Source organism: Prionailurus viverrinus, chromosome D3 (assembly GCF_022837055.1).
Source record: "Prionailurus viverrinus isolate Anna chromosome D3, UM_Priviv_1.0, whole genome shotgun sequence".
Taxonomy (NCBI): Eukaryota; Metazoa; Chordata; class Mammalia; order Carnivora; family Felidae; genus Prionailurus; species Prionailurus viverrinus.
This window is the reverse complement of record NC_062572.1, coordinates 23,870,679-23,884,473: the sequence shown is the minus strand read 5'-3', so window position 1 is coordinate 23,884,473 and position 13,795 is coordinate 23,870,679. Positions and strand designations below refer to the sequence as shown.

General features: G+C 37.9%; 1 long non-coding RNA gene across 1 annotated transcript in view; it reads right to left on the bottom strand.

Moving 5' to 3' along the window:
* LOC125149523 (uncharacterized) overlaps positions 1–13,795 on the bottom strand; it is a 54,342-nt gene that overhangs the window by 39,509 nt on the left and 1,038 nt on the right. The gene's annotated exons all lie outside the window — the stretch shown is intronic.

The following is a 13,795-nucleotide window of genomic DNA, read 5'->3' as shown; positions in this document are numbered from 1 at the left end:
TTGTTTACATCAAGCCCTTCATTTCCCATACTCCAGAAGAACCACCATTCCCAGTCACACTTGCCTCAGTCCCAGTGCAGCAGGTTCCTTGTCCAAGAAGACCAGACCAAACCCCTACCATCATGTCTCCCCACTGAGTTTGGGGAGGCCTTGGTTCCAGTGGCAGCAGTGACAGGTCTCATTTTACAAGCAGACCACAGCACATCTAGTAAAAAATGCACCACATTCAGGCCAGGGACCAAACACTACCTACAACAGGCAAAGAGAGCTTCTGCAGATGATGGACTGAAGGATAAAGCAGATAGGACACAACAGCAGAGTGCATGCAACACACATTGCAGACATTTCCAGAAATGCCAAGTGCTGGGGAACAGGGGGCACTACACTGCAGGATCTCTTCTTCATAAAGTCATTACTCTCAAGAACAGGAAATGTAACTGACTTTCCTAACACACAGAAACAGGCACAAAGACTTAGACAAAATGAGAAGACAGAAGAATTTGTTCCAAATGGAACAGGACAAGGCCATGCCTAGAGATCTAAGTGAAACAGATAGAAGTAACATGACTGACGGAAAATTTAAAGCAATGATCATAAGGATACTCACTGGACTGGAGAAAAGAATGAAGGCTATCAGTGAGATTATTAACACAGAGATAAGGAATAACATAGCAAAGATAAAGGGCTCAATAAACAAAATGAGAAACATGCTTAATTGAATGAACAGCCGACTGGAATAAGCGGTGGAACAAATCAATGACCTAGAAGACACAGTAATGTAAAGTAATCAAGCTGAACAAAAGAGAGAAAAAAAATTATACAAAAACAAGAATAGACTTAGGGAACTCAGTGACTCCATCAAACATAGTAACATTCAAATGATAGGAGTCCCAGAAGAAGAATAAAGAGAACAGGGGGTAGGAAATTTGAGGAAATAACTGAAAACTTCCCTAATCTAGGGAAGGAAACAGATATCCAGATCTAAGGGGCACAGAGAACCACCAACAAAATCAACAAAAGAAGATCCACCCCAAGACATAATGTAATTAAAATGGCAAAATATAGTGATAAAACAAAAATGTTAAAAGAACAAGACCAAAGAAGACAGTAACGTACACAGGAAACTGCATAAAGTTATCAGCAGATTTTTCAACAGAAAGTTTCCAAGGCAGAAAGGAGTGGCAAGATATATTCAAAGTGCTAAATGGAAAAAAACCTATCCAAAGAGGATATCATTCAGAATAGAGAGATAAGAGAGGTAACAAAAACTAAAGGAGTCCATGACCATTAAACCAGCCCTGTAAAAAATATTAAAAGGGACTCTTCAAGGGGCACCTTGGTGGCTCAATCAGTTAAGAGTTCAACTCTTGATTTCAGCTTGGGTCACGATCCCAGGGTCGTGGAATTGAGCCCTGCATTGGGCTCTGCGCTAAGCGTGAAGCCTGCTTAAGATTCTTTCTTTCTCCCTCTACCCGTTTCCCTCCCTCTCTCTCTCAAAAATAAAAATTTTTTAAAGTTTTAAAAAAGGGGGACTCTTTGAGCAGAAAGGTCAAAAGACAATATGAAGGTAGGAAACACAAAAGCAGTAAAAATAAATATTTCTGCAAAAATATTGCAGAAAAATATTGCAGAAAATATTGGTTTTCTGCAAAAAAAAAAAAAAATCACTCAAGGAAACCATAAAATAAAAAGATGTAAGGGATGCCTGGGTGGCTTAGTCAGTCAAGCATCTGACTTCAGCTCAGGTCATGATCTCATGGTTCGTGAGTTAGAGCCCCGCATCAGGCTCTGTGCTGACAGGTCAGAGCCTGGAGCCTGCTTCAGATTCTGTGTCTCCCTCTCTCTGCCCCTCCCCTGCTTATGCTCTGTCTCTGTCTCTCAAAAATAAATAAACATAAAAAAAAATTGTTTTAATTAAAAAAAAAGATGTAAAATATGACACAATATATCTAAAGTGTGGAAAGGACAGGACTGAAGAATAGGTTCAAACTTAAAAGGACCATCAACTTAATATAAATTGCTATATGCAGAAGATATTATATACAAACCTAACAATAACTGCAAATCAAAAAACATTAATAAATATGCAAAGAATGAAAGAGAAAAAAATCCAATTATATCACTAAAGAAAACCAGCAAACAATGAAAGAGAGAAAAACAAGGAAGGATCAGAGAAAATGTTTAGAAACAACCACAAAACAAGTAAAAAAATGACAATAAATACATATCTATCAGTAATTACTCTGAATGTAAAAGGACCAAATGCTCCAACCAAAAGACATAGAATGACAGAATGGATTAAAAAAGCAAGACCCATCTATATGCTGCCTACAAGAGACTCATTGTAAAACTAGACACCTACAGATTGAAAGTAAGGTGATGGAGAAACATTTATCATGCAAATGTACATCAAAAGAAAACCAGAGTAGCAATACTTCTATTGGACAAAACAGACTTTAAAACAAAGACTGTAACAAGATGAAGAAAGGCACTGTATCATAACGAAGGGGACAATCCAACAAAAAGATATAACAATTGTAATTATTTATACACCCAATATAGGAGTACCTAAATACATGAAACAGTTAATAACAAAGAAACTAATTGATAAAAATACAATAATAGTAGAGGACTTTAACACCCCACTTACAGCAACACACAGATTATGTAAACAGAAAATCAACACAGAAACAATGGCTTTGAATGACACACTGGAGCAGATTGATTTAACAGCTAAATTCACAACATTCCATCCTAAAACGACAAAATACACATTCTTTTCAAGTGCACACAAAACATTCTCCAGAAGAAATAACAAGTTAGGCCATAAAACAGGCCCCAACAAATTCAAAAAGATTGAAGTCATACCATTAATTTTTTCTGACCACAATACTATGAAAGTAGAAGTCAACCACAAGAAAAAATTTGGAAAGGCCACAAATACATGGAGGTTAAATAAGATGCTACAAACAAAGAATGGGTTACCCAGGAAATAAGAGAAGAAATAAAAAGTACATGGAAACAAATGAAAATGAAAACACAATGGTTCAAAACCTTTGTGATGCAATAAAACTGATCTAAGAGGGAAGTTATAGCAATACAGGCTTAACTCAAGAAGCAAGAAAAATCCCAAACAAATAACCTAACCTTACACCTAAAAGAGCTAGAAAAAGAACAAACAAAACTTAAAAACAAAAGAAGGAAGGAAAAAATAAAGATTAGAGCAGAAAGAAATGATATAGGGAAAAAAAACAAAAAACAAAGCAAAACCCAATAGAACAGATCAAAGAAACCAAGAGCTGGGCCTCTGGGGGAAAAAAAAATCAAAACTGGTAAACCTTTAACCAGACTTATCAAGAAAAAAAGAGAAAGAATCCAAATAATAAAATCACAAATGAGAGACAAGAAATAACAACCGACACCACAGAAATTCAAACAAGTATAACAGAATATTATTTTTAAAAGTATATGCCAATAAACTGGACAACCTAAAAGAAATAAATTGCTAGAAATCTATAAGCTACCAAAACTGAAACAAGAAGAAATAGAAAATTTGAACATACTGATTACCAGCAAAGAAATTGAGTCAGTAATCAAAAAGTTCCCAACAAACAGAAGTCCAGGACCAGATGGCTTCAAAGGTGAATTCTACCAAATATTTAAGGAAGAGTTAATACCTATTCTTCCTAAATTATTCCAAAAAATAGAGGGGCGCCTGGGTGGCGCAGTTGGTTAAGCGTCCGACTTCAGCCAGGTCACGATCTCGCGGTCCGTGAGTTCGAGCCCCGCGTCGGGCTCTGGGCTGATGGCTCAGAGCCTGGAGCCTGTTTCTGATTCTGTGTCTCCCTCTCTCTCTGCCCCTCCCCCGTTCATGCTCTGTCTCTCTCTGTCCCAAAAATAAATAAACGTTGGAAATAAATAAATAAATAAATAAATAAATAATTCCCAAAAATAGAAAATGAAGGAAAATTTCCAAATTTATTCTATGAGGCCAGCATTACCCTGATACCAAAACCAGATAAACACACCACAAAAAAAAGAGAACTACAGACCAGTATCTCTGATGAATACAGATGCAAAAATCCTCAACAAAATACTAGCAACCGAACCCAGCAATATATTAAAAAAATTATTCACCACAATCAAGTGGGATTTATTCTTGGGTTGCAAGGGTGGTTCAATAATTGCAAATCAATGTGATATATCACATCAAAAAGAGAAAGGATAAGAACCATATGACCATTTTAAGAGATGCAGAAAAAGCATTTAACAAAGTACAAGATCCATTCATCACAAAAACCTTCAATGAAGTAGGTTTAGAGGGAATATACCTCAACATAATAATGACCATATATGAAAACCCCACAGCTAACATCATCTTCAATAGGGAAAAACGGAGAACCTTTCCCATAAGGTGAGGAATAAGGCAAGGATGTCTACTCTCACCACCCTCATTCAACATAGTGTTGGAAGTACTATGCAATCAGACAACAACAACAAAAATAAAAGGCATCTAAATCAGTAACAGAGAAATAAAACTTTCACTATTTGTAGATGACAGGATATTCTACATAGAAAACCCTGTGGGGCACCTGGTTGGCTCAGTCGGTTAAGTGTCCAACTCTTGATTTCAGCTCAGGTCATGATCTCACAATTTGTGAGATCAAGCCCTGCATCAGACTCTGAGCTGACAGTGCGGATCCTGCTTGGGATTCTGTCTCTTCCTCTCTCTCTGCCCCTCCCCCACTCATGCAAACCACTCTCTCTCTCAAAATAAATAAAAAAAATTAAAAAAAAAAAAAGAAAACCCTAAAGACTCCAACAAAAAACTACTAGAACTGATAAATGAATTCAGTTAAAACCACAGGATACAAAATCAACGTATAGAAACTTATCGTATTTCTATTCACCAATAATGAAGCAGCAGAAAGAGAATTTAAGGAATCAATTTCATTTACAATTGCACCAAAAATAATAAGATGCCTAGGAATAAACCTAACCAAAGTGGTGAAAGATCTGTACTCTAAAAACGATAAAACACTGATGAAAGAGATTGAAACAACACAAAGAAATGGAAAGATATTCCATGCTCATGGATTGGAAGAACAAATAGTGTTAAAATGTCTATACTACCCAAAGCGATCTACACATTTAATGCAATCCCTATCAAAATACCAACACCATTTTTCACAGAACTAGAATAAATAATCCTCAAATTTGTATGGAACCACAAAAGACCCCAAATAGCCAAAACAATCTTTAAAAACAAAAGTAAAGCATCACAATTGTAGACTTCATGTTATATTACAAAGCTGTATAGTCAAAACAGTATGGTACTGGCATAGAAACAGACACACAGGTCAATGGAACAGAATAGAAAATCCAGAAATAAACCCACAATTATATGGTCAATCTTCAACAAATCAGGAAAGAATATCCAGTGGGAAAAAGACAGTCTCTTCAACAAATGGTGTTGGGAAAACTAGACAGCAACATGCAAATGAATAAAACTGGACCACTTTCTTACATTATCCACAAAAGTAAATTTAAAATGGATTAAAGGCCTAAATGTGAGACCTGAAATCATAAAAATCCTAGAAAAGAGTAAAGGCAATAATTTCTGTGACATCAACTGTAGCAACTTTTTTTCTACATAGGTCCCCTGAAACAAGGGAAACAAAAGCAAAGAAGTATTCGAACTACATCAAAATAAAAAGCTTCTACACAAGAAACAATCAACAAAACCAAAAGACAACCTACAGTATGGGAGAATCTATTTGCAAATGACATATCTGATAAAGGGTTAGAATCCAAAATATATAAAGAACTTAATAAAACTCAATGCCCCAAAACCAAATAATCCAAATAAAAAATGGGCAGAGGACATGAACAAACATTTAGCCAAAGAAGACATCCAGTTAGCCAACAGACATATGAAAAGATGTTTATCATCACTTGCCATCAGGGAAATGCAAATCAAAACTACAATGAGATATCACCTCACACCTGTCAGAATGGCTAAAATCAACAACACAAGTTGGCAAGGATATGGAGAAAATGGAACCGTTTTGCACTCTTGGTGGGAATGCAAACTGGTGCAGCCACTATGGAAAACAGTATGGATGTTTCTCAAAAAGTTAAAAATAGGGGCACATGGCTGGCTCCATGCATAAAGCATGCAAGTCTTGATCTCAGGGTTGTAAGCTCAGGCCCCATATTGGATATAGAGATTACTTAAAAATAAAATCTTAAAAAAAAAGTTAAAAATAGAACTACCCTATGATCCAGCAACCACATTACTGAGTATTTACCCAAAGAATACAAAAACACTAACTCAAAGGGATACATACATGCACTCCTGAGTTTACTGCAGCATTATTTACAATAAACAAACTAGGGAAGCAGCCCATATCCATTGATAGATGAACAGATTAGGAAGATGTGGTGTATATGTGTATATACATATATACGCATGTGCACACCCAATGGAATATTATTCAGTCATAAAAAAGAATGACATCTTGCCATTTGCAAACAACATGGATGGAGCTAGAGAGTATAAAGCTAAGTGAAATAAGTCAGTTAGAGAAAGATGAATACCATGATTTCACTCATATGTGGAATTTAAGAAACAAAACAAACGAGCAAAAGGGGGGAAAAAGAGAGACAAGTCAAAAAACAGACTCTTAACTATAGAGAACAAACTGATAGTTACAGAAGGGAGGTGGGGGGGAGAGATGGGTGAAATAGGTGATGGGGATTAAGAAGTGCACTTGTCATGAGGAGCACCAGGTGATTAAAATAAAGACTTAAAAAAAATTGGGGGGTACCCACGGAGAGCACAGCAGGGGAGAGGCAGAGAGAAGGGGACAGAGGATCTAAAGCAGGCTCTGTGCTGACAGACAGACAGACAACATGAGCCTGATGTAGGGCTCCAACTCACAAACCACGAGATCATGACCTGAGCCAAAGTTGGACACTCAACCAACTGAGCCACCCAGGTGCCCTGATTAAAATAAAAACTTAAAAAAAAGTTTTTATTCTTTTTTCCACATGCTCACCAGCACTTGTTATTTGTCTTTTTGATACTAGCCATTCCAACCCATGTGAAGGTGATATCTTATTGTGGTTTTGATTTGCATTTCCCTGATGACTGGACTTGTTGAGCATTTTTTCATGTGTCTCTTGGCCACCTGTATATTTTTTTTGGAAAATGTATATTCAGGAGGATTTTTTTTTTAATTTTTATTTTAGGTAGGCTCCATGCCCAATGTGAGGCTCTAACTCATGACCCTGAACTCAACAATCACATGTTCTAGAGGTGTCTGGGTGACTCAGTCAGCTAAGCATCCGACTTTAGCTAAGGTCATGATCTCGTGATTTGTCAGCTTGAGCCCTGTGTCGGGCTCTGTGCTGACAGCTTGGAGCCTGGAGCCTGTTTCAGATTCTGTGTGTGTGCCTTTCTCTCTGCTCCTCCCCAACCTGCACTCTGTCTCTCTCAAAAATAAATAAACATTAAACACAACAAAACAGAGTCACACTGTCTACTGACAGAGCCAGCCAGGCACCCCAGGAGGATTATTCTTAATAGCCAAAAAGTGGAAACAAGCCAAATGTCCATCAACTGATGAACAGATAAACAAAATGTGGTATATCCACCAACGGAATATTGTTCAGCCATAAAAAGAAATGAAGTGTTGATATGATACATGCTACAACATGAATATCACACTTTAATTTTTATACTAAATGAAAGAAACCAAACACAAAAGACTATATATTGTATGATTCCATTTATGTGAAATATCCAGAACAGTCAAATCCATAGAGGCAAAAAGTAGATTAATGGTTTATAGGGGTTAGGGGAGAAAGAAATGGAGTCATTGCTGAGCATGGGGTTTCTTTTTGGGGTGATAAGAATGTTCTGGAATTAGTGGTGATTATACCACTCTATATAAATATGCTAAAAAACACTGATTACACTTTAAAGTGGTGAATTTTATGTATATGTACATAAAAGGTAAATTTCATTATTTTTTGTTTCTTTTTAATTTTTTTAATGTTTATTTATTTTTGAGAGAGAGAGACAGACAAAGTGTGAGCAGGGGAGGGGCAGAGAGAGAAGGGGCAGAGAGAGACCTACGAGCTGTGAGATCATGACCTGAGCCAAAGTCGGACACCTGACTGACTGAGCCACCCAGGTGCCCCCCCCCTTTTTTTTAATTTACTTTTTGAGAAAGATATAAAGAGTAAGGAGAGGAGAAGCAGAGAGAGAAGGTGACAGAATCCCAAGTAGGCTCCATGCTCTCAGCACAGAGCCCGATGTGGGGCTCAAATTCACGAACTGTGAGATCATGACATGAGCTGAAACCAAAAGTCAGATGCTTAACCGACTGAGCCACCCAGGTGCCCCAATGAAAGGTACATTTTAAAGAGAGGATGGTTTTCTGTACATACGCTATATTGAAAAAAAGGTAACAAAAAAAGATAATGATTTCAAATTAGGATAAATGGAAAAATAATACTAACAACAAAAACAGGAAATTTGCAATGCAACCTTTTCAAAGATCAACTCCATTAGGCATAATTTGAACACATCCAGTTCATCACTGGGATATTTGGGGTTCTTCAACATCTATGCATTCATTCAATGTGTGTTTATTATGTCTTATGTCTAGGCACTCTTCAAAAAATAAAGGGAGAGGGATGTCCACAGAGGATTGATAAGGTGATATTTTGAATTCTTCCAATGCCTCTTACTACAGTAAATCTTTCTGTGCTGTGCATTAATGTGACCAAGATTAACATAGCCCCAAACCCCTGGCATATTTGAAAATATGACTTTCACAGGAATCTGGCTTTCTGGGAGTTTTGTTAGGTGTGAGTCACAGTAAATCTCTAAATGAGGTCTTCTTGAAATTCTTTCTCCCTTCCATTTTTTTTTAATTTTTTTTTTTTTTACATTTATTTATTTTTGAGAGACAGAGTGAGACAAAGTGAGAATGGGGGAGAGGCAGAGAGAGAGGAAGACACAGGATCAGAAGCAGGCTCCAGGCTCTGAGCTGTCAGCACAGAGCCCGATGCGGGGCTCAAACCTACAGACCGTGAGATCATGACCTGGGTCGAAGTTGGACACTCAACCAACTGAGCCACCCAGGCGCCCCCTCCCTTCCATTTTTAAAAGCTATGTACATACGTGATTTTCCTGTTAATGTCTTACTCACTTTCCACTTGTTAAATCTTTCTCTTGGCAGAAAGAAATTGCTGTTTGTTTGTTTGTTTGTTTTTTGAGAAGAGATAGAAAAGCCTGCATTGGGGGCACCTGGCTGGCTCAGTCAGTAGCATATGTGACTCCTGATCTGTGTGTCACGAGTTCAAACCCCATGCTGGATGTAGAGATTACTTGAAAGAAAGAAAGAAAGAAAGAAAGAAAGAAAGAAAGAAAGAAAGAGAGAGAAAGGAAAATAAAGGGGCAATAATTTAAATAAAAAGAGAAATAAAGAACATTCTGCCTCAAACGTCTTATATTTGCGTTCAATTTGTGCTAAGATTAAGATCATAAGTATTCTGAATCTTAAATTAATAACCTTCTCAACCAGAGGTCATTAATACACATTTATCACTGAGTTAGTATAAATTAAAGGAAGAAAAAAAGCCTCTCAAAGGGCTGAGGCTGCACTATGGTCTCACAGGAGTTCTAAACCTTTTTTGTGGTAAATGTCACGTTCCAAGCATCAAAATGTGTAGAAATAAAGGGTTTCAAAATACAGGCTGTCAGTACTGTGGTAAATTTTGAACATCACCTCATCTCAGATCTCTATGAAGATGTACCAAGTAGCAGTTATGAAAAACCAGCTTAAAATCTATTTCATTTGAAATCTTTCCTATTAAATGATAAACATTAAGGGAAGTATAACATCATTTTACATGTCACCAAAACTCCTTAGTCAGCAGAAAAGAGAAACAAGTAGCCAAATAGAACATTTCTATGTTTCAGAATTATTACCTTCCCTGACATCATTTCTTAGGGCATTCAAGCAGGCAGCAACATGTCCCTTATAGCCACTGTCATTTCCTATTCCAATTCATTAAACACTAAGTTTTCCTCAGAAACATACAACCCACATGAAGATTCTTCTGCCAGTCAGAAAAAGATCAATTCAAAGGATGTAGAAATCAATATGCAACTCTGAATGGCCATGAAGGCCATGATAAATTGTCACCTACACATGGAATTGTACTTTGTAGGTAGCCAGGGTATGGGCAGAAGCAGCAGAAGCTTATAATAAAACCTTATAGTTGGACTTATTTCATTTTGAAAGGCCTATTTCATACTGACTGGCTTCTCTTTGGCTGCCAAAGAATGGATCAAGTTCAAAAGTTAAAGCCACGTTGGTAATCCTTTCTATTTGCCTTTCTCTCTAAAAATTACTCTAAATAAGTTAGGCAATATAGCTAGCTTACACATAGAGGCTTGATTCAAAATTTTAGTTCTTGGGTGCCTGGGTGGCTCAGTCAGTTAAGCATCTGACTTCAGCTCAGGTCATGATCTCATGGTTCATGAGTTCGAGGCCTGCGTCAGGCTCAGAGCCTGGAGTCTACTTCAGATTCTGTGTCTCCCTCTCCCTGCCCCTCCCCTGCTTTTGCTGTCTCTCTCTCAAAAACAAAATAAAAACATTAAAAAAAAACACTTCAGTTCTCTAAATCATTTTGTTTCTCTTCTCAGTGATACTTAAAATTCTGGGACTCCAGAGTCACATTCATAAAAACATTTATAAACACCACTGACAATAATTAATTAATTAAAAATCTCATGGCTACTATATGCCCCAATGGAGACCAGAATAAAATAACAACATAATGTGGAAATAAGGGCTTGAAATAATGCAGCTGGCACTCTCCTCTTAACTATGAATGAGGCATTTGGGATTGTTAAGGTAACATCCAGCTTTCAGAAGCATGCTGCTACCAGGAATGGAAAAAAAGAATCTTACACCTCCTTTTCTTTCCTAGTTCTAAAGTGGTGGGCAAAATGTCTGCTTTTACCGGTTTGAAATTGTCTAACCATTGCCAAAGAATGAGCAAAGGAAATTATATATACATGTTCTCCTCCTAAAATGTTACCTTCTTTGTGAAGCTGTCTTGATTCATTATTTAGAATGCATAGCTTCCTTTTCTACATTCCATCTTATAATTTATACTTCCATTAATATTGCATTAATATTTTCTATGTGAGTAATGTGTTTACAGGCATTCTTACTAAACTGTGAACTTCCACAGCTCAGAGACCAAATTATTATCTCTCTGGTCCCCACAATGCCAAGAGGAGTGCTTTACAAATGGCAGGTATAAAATAAATGCTTGATGAATGAATGTATATGGTGGTGTTAGCTTTATGAAGATTGTAAGTTATGATTTTAAGAGTTCTAATAAAAGTTGAAAGTAAAGAGGATAAAGAAACCACACTTTACTCTTAATTTCTCCCTCCACCCCAATTTCTTTTCTCTGTATTTGGTATCACGATTGTGTACACTGAAAAGGGAAATGCATCTAGAGATGTCCTCTTGAAAATATATTTTATATTCAATATGTCTATTTTTGACAACCTTCATGTAAACCATCTTTCGGAGAAGACTTCCAAGCTTAAACTGAACTTGATGGGGAAAGTTCCAATCTGTCAGACATTTATCTATTCCCTGTGACTAAAAGTGCTGTCAGATGCCTCAGAAAAAAAAATCCAAAATTCTAACAGCTGAGAGGATGCCACAAGACTCTACTAACCAGGTGCTGCCTATATAAAATAATCAAGAAGGTAAAAGAAGGAACCCTGAATTTAACTGGGAAGGAAAAATGGTCTTTAGCTCTCAAAAAACAAAGGTCTAACCAGAGACTGATTAATGAGGAGTGACAACTGTTTCAGGAACACAGAGTAAAAGGAAACATACATGTCTAAAGAGTGATAGGCAAGGAAAGTCATCTCAAATAAGATTCCCCTTCCCCACCTTATTTTAATTTGTTTCACATGTTATTTTTCTACTGGATACAGGGTTTGGCCAAACTTTAACTGGTTATTTGGAAATTTATACACAACGATCAATTTCTCCCACAATGTACATTTTTCCTTCCAAAACAAACAAGGTACTTTGCTCTGACAGGGACAATTTCCAATCTCTAATCACTGAAAGGTACAAGAGAAGATGGGTAATCGTTTGAATATCATACACTTTTGAGCTCATTAGGCCATTATCCCCAGGGTAGGTTTAATCAAAAGATGAAGGATACAAGCTCAAAAGCTTTTAGTTGACAAGAAGCAGGTCTTTGGCTTGGGATTTTCATGTTTGAGCTCTAAGTCATGTTCACAGAAAAGGAATAAGAAACTAGATTGGCTGGAGAATAGAAAAGAGACTTGAAAGAAAGGTGTGAGACTTGTGACTTGGTCTCTTAACAAGCTTGAGGACTTTGCACAAATTACTTAAGTTCTCATCCCTAAAGTACCTACCTTCCTTCCTTCCTTCCTTCCTGCCTTCCTTCCTTCCTTCCTTCCTCTTCCCTTCCCTTCCTCTCTCTCTCTCTCTCTCTGTCTCACACTTGTGATGGCGGGGCGGGGAGTGGAGAGGGAGAATCTCTGTGCTGAGCATTGAGCCTGAGACAGAATTCCATCCCACAACCCTGGGATCACAACAAAAGTTGAAGTAAAAAGTCAAGGCTCAACCGACTGAGCCACCCAGGTGTCACTAAACTAATAATTTCTAAAGCCCCCAGTGTTCCTATCAATTTTTAATTGTCTAATATTGTTCCTTAAAGTCATAGATTGGTTCACTCAACTATATGAATACCTTCAGTGAACTTTATAAAGGACAGTTTCTGCCCTCAAGGAGTGGATAAGTCAGTGGGAAGAGTGAAGAATTTAGTCACAGCTTCTAGGTGTTCGTTCTTCCATTCAAGTTCTAAACAAAGGTCACAAGGAGCCCAGCAGGGAATGAGAATGGAAAGGAGTAGGAGAAACTCCATAGACGTACTTAGGAGGAAGAGAGGGTTATATATTTCCATCCTCCAACGTTTATTGAGTGATCACTGTGTACCAGGCACTGGGATGGTCACTAGACATCCAGGAGTGACCCAGACGGATGAGGACTCTACTACGGCTTACTGTATTCTAGGTGGTGAAGAAAAACAGATTAACAAATAAATGAAATCCAGATTGTGATACATTTGAGGAAGGAAAAGTAGTAATGAGAGGTAATAACTGCGTTTGCGAGCAGGGTGGAGAGAGAGAAACTTTCGTTAGCATAGGGAAGAGGGGGAAGGCTCTTTGCATAGTTACCAAAGCTGAGACTTGAGGGCAGATGAGAACGAGAACAGCTACCACGGAGGGACTAGTGGTCCCTCCAGATGGAAGCTGGTAAATACTGATGACGGAAAGGGCTGGAGCAGAGAGACCATCTGCCAGGCTGGAGCTTAAAGAGCAATTACTTCTGGAAAGTTTGGGATTAAATCAGTTGATCTCAACCAAGGGCGATTTTGCATTTGACCACATCTGGAGACATTTTGGGCTATCACAATTCGGCAGGGAGAGGATGAGAAAACCTGCACTTGGGGCACCTGGGTGGCTCAGTCGGTTGAAGCCCAGACTCTTGATTTTGGTTCAGGTCATGTTCTCACGGTCGTGGGTTCTGCCCTGAACGGGAAGCCTGCTTGGGATTCTCTCACTCCCTCTCTCTCTCTCTCTCTCTCTCTCTCTCTCTCTCTCTCTCTCTCTCTCTCTCTGCCCCTCCCCTGCTCGCACATGCTCTTT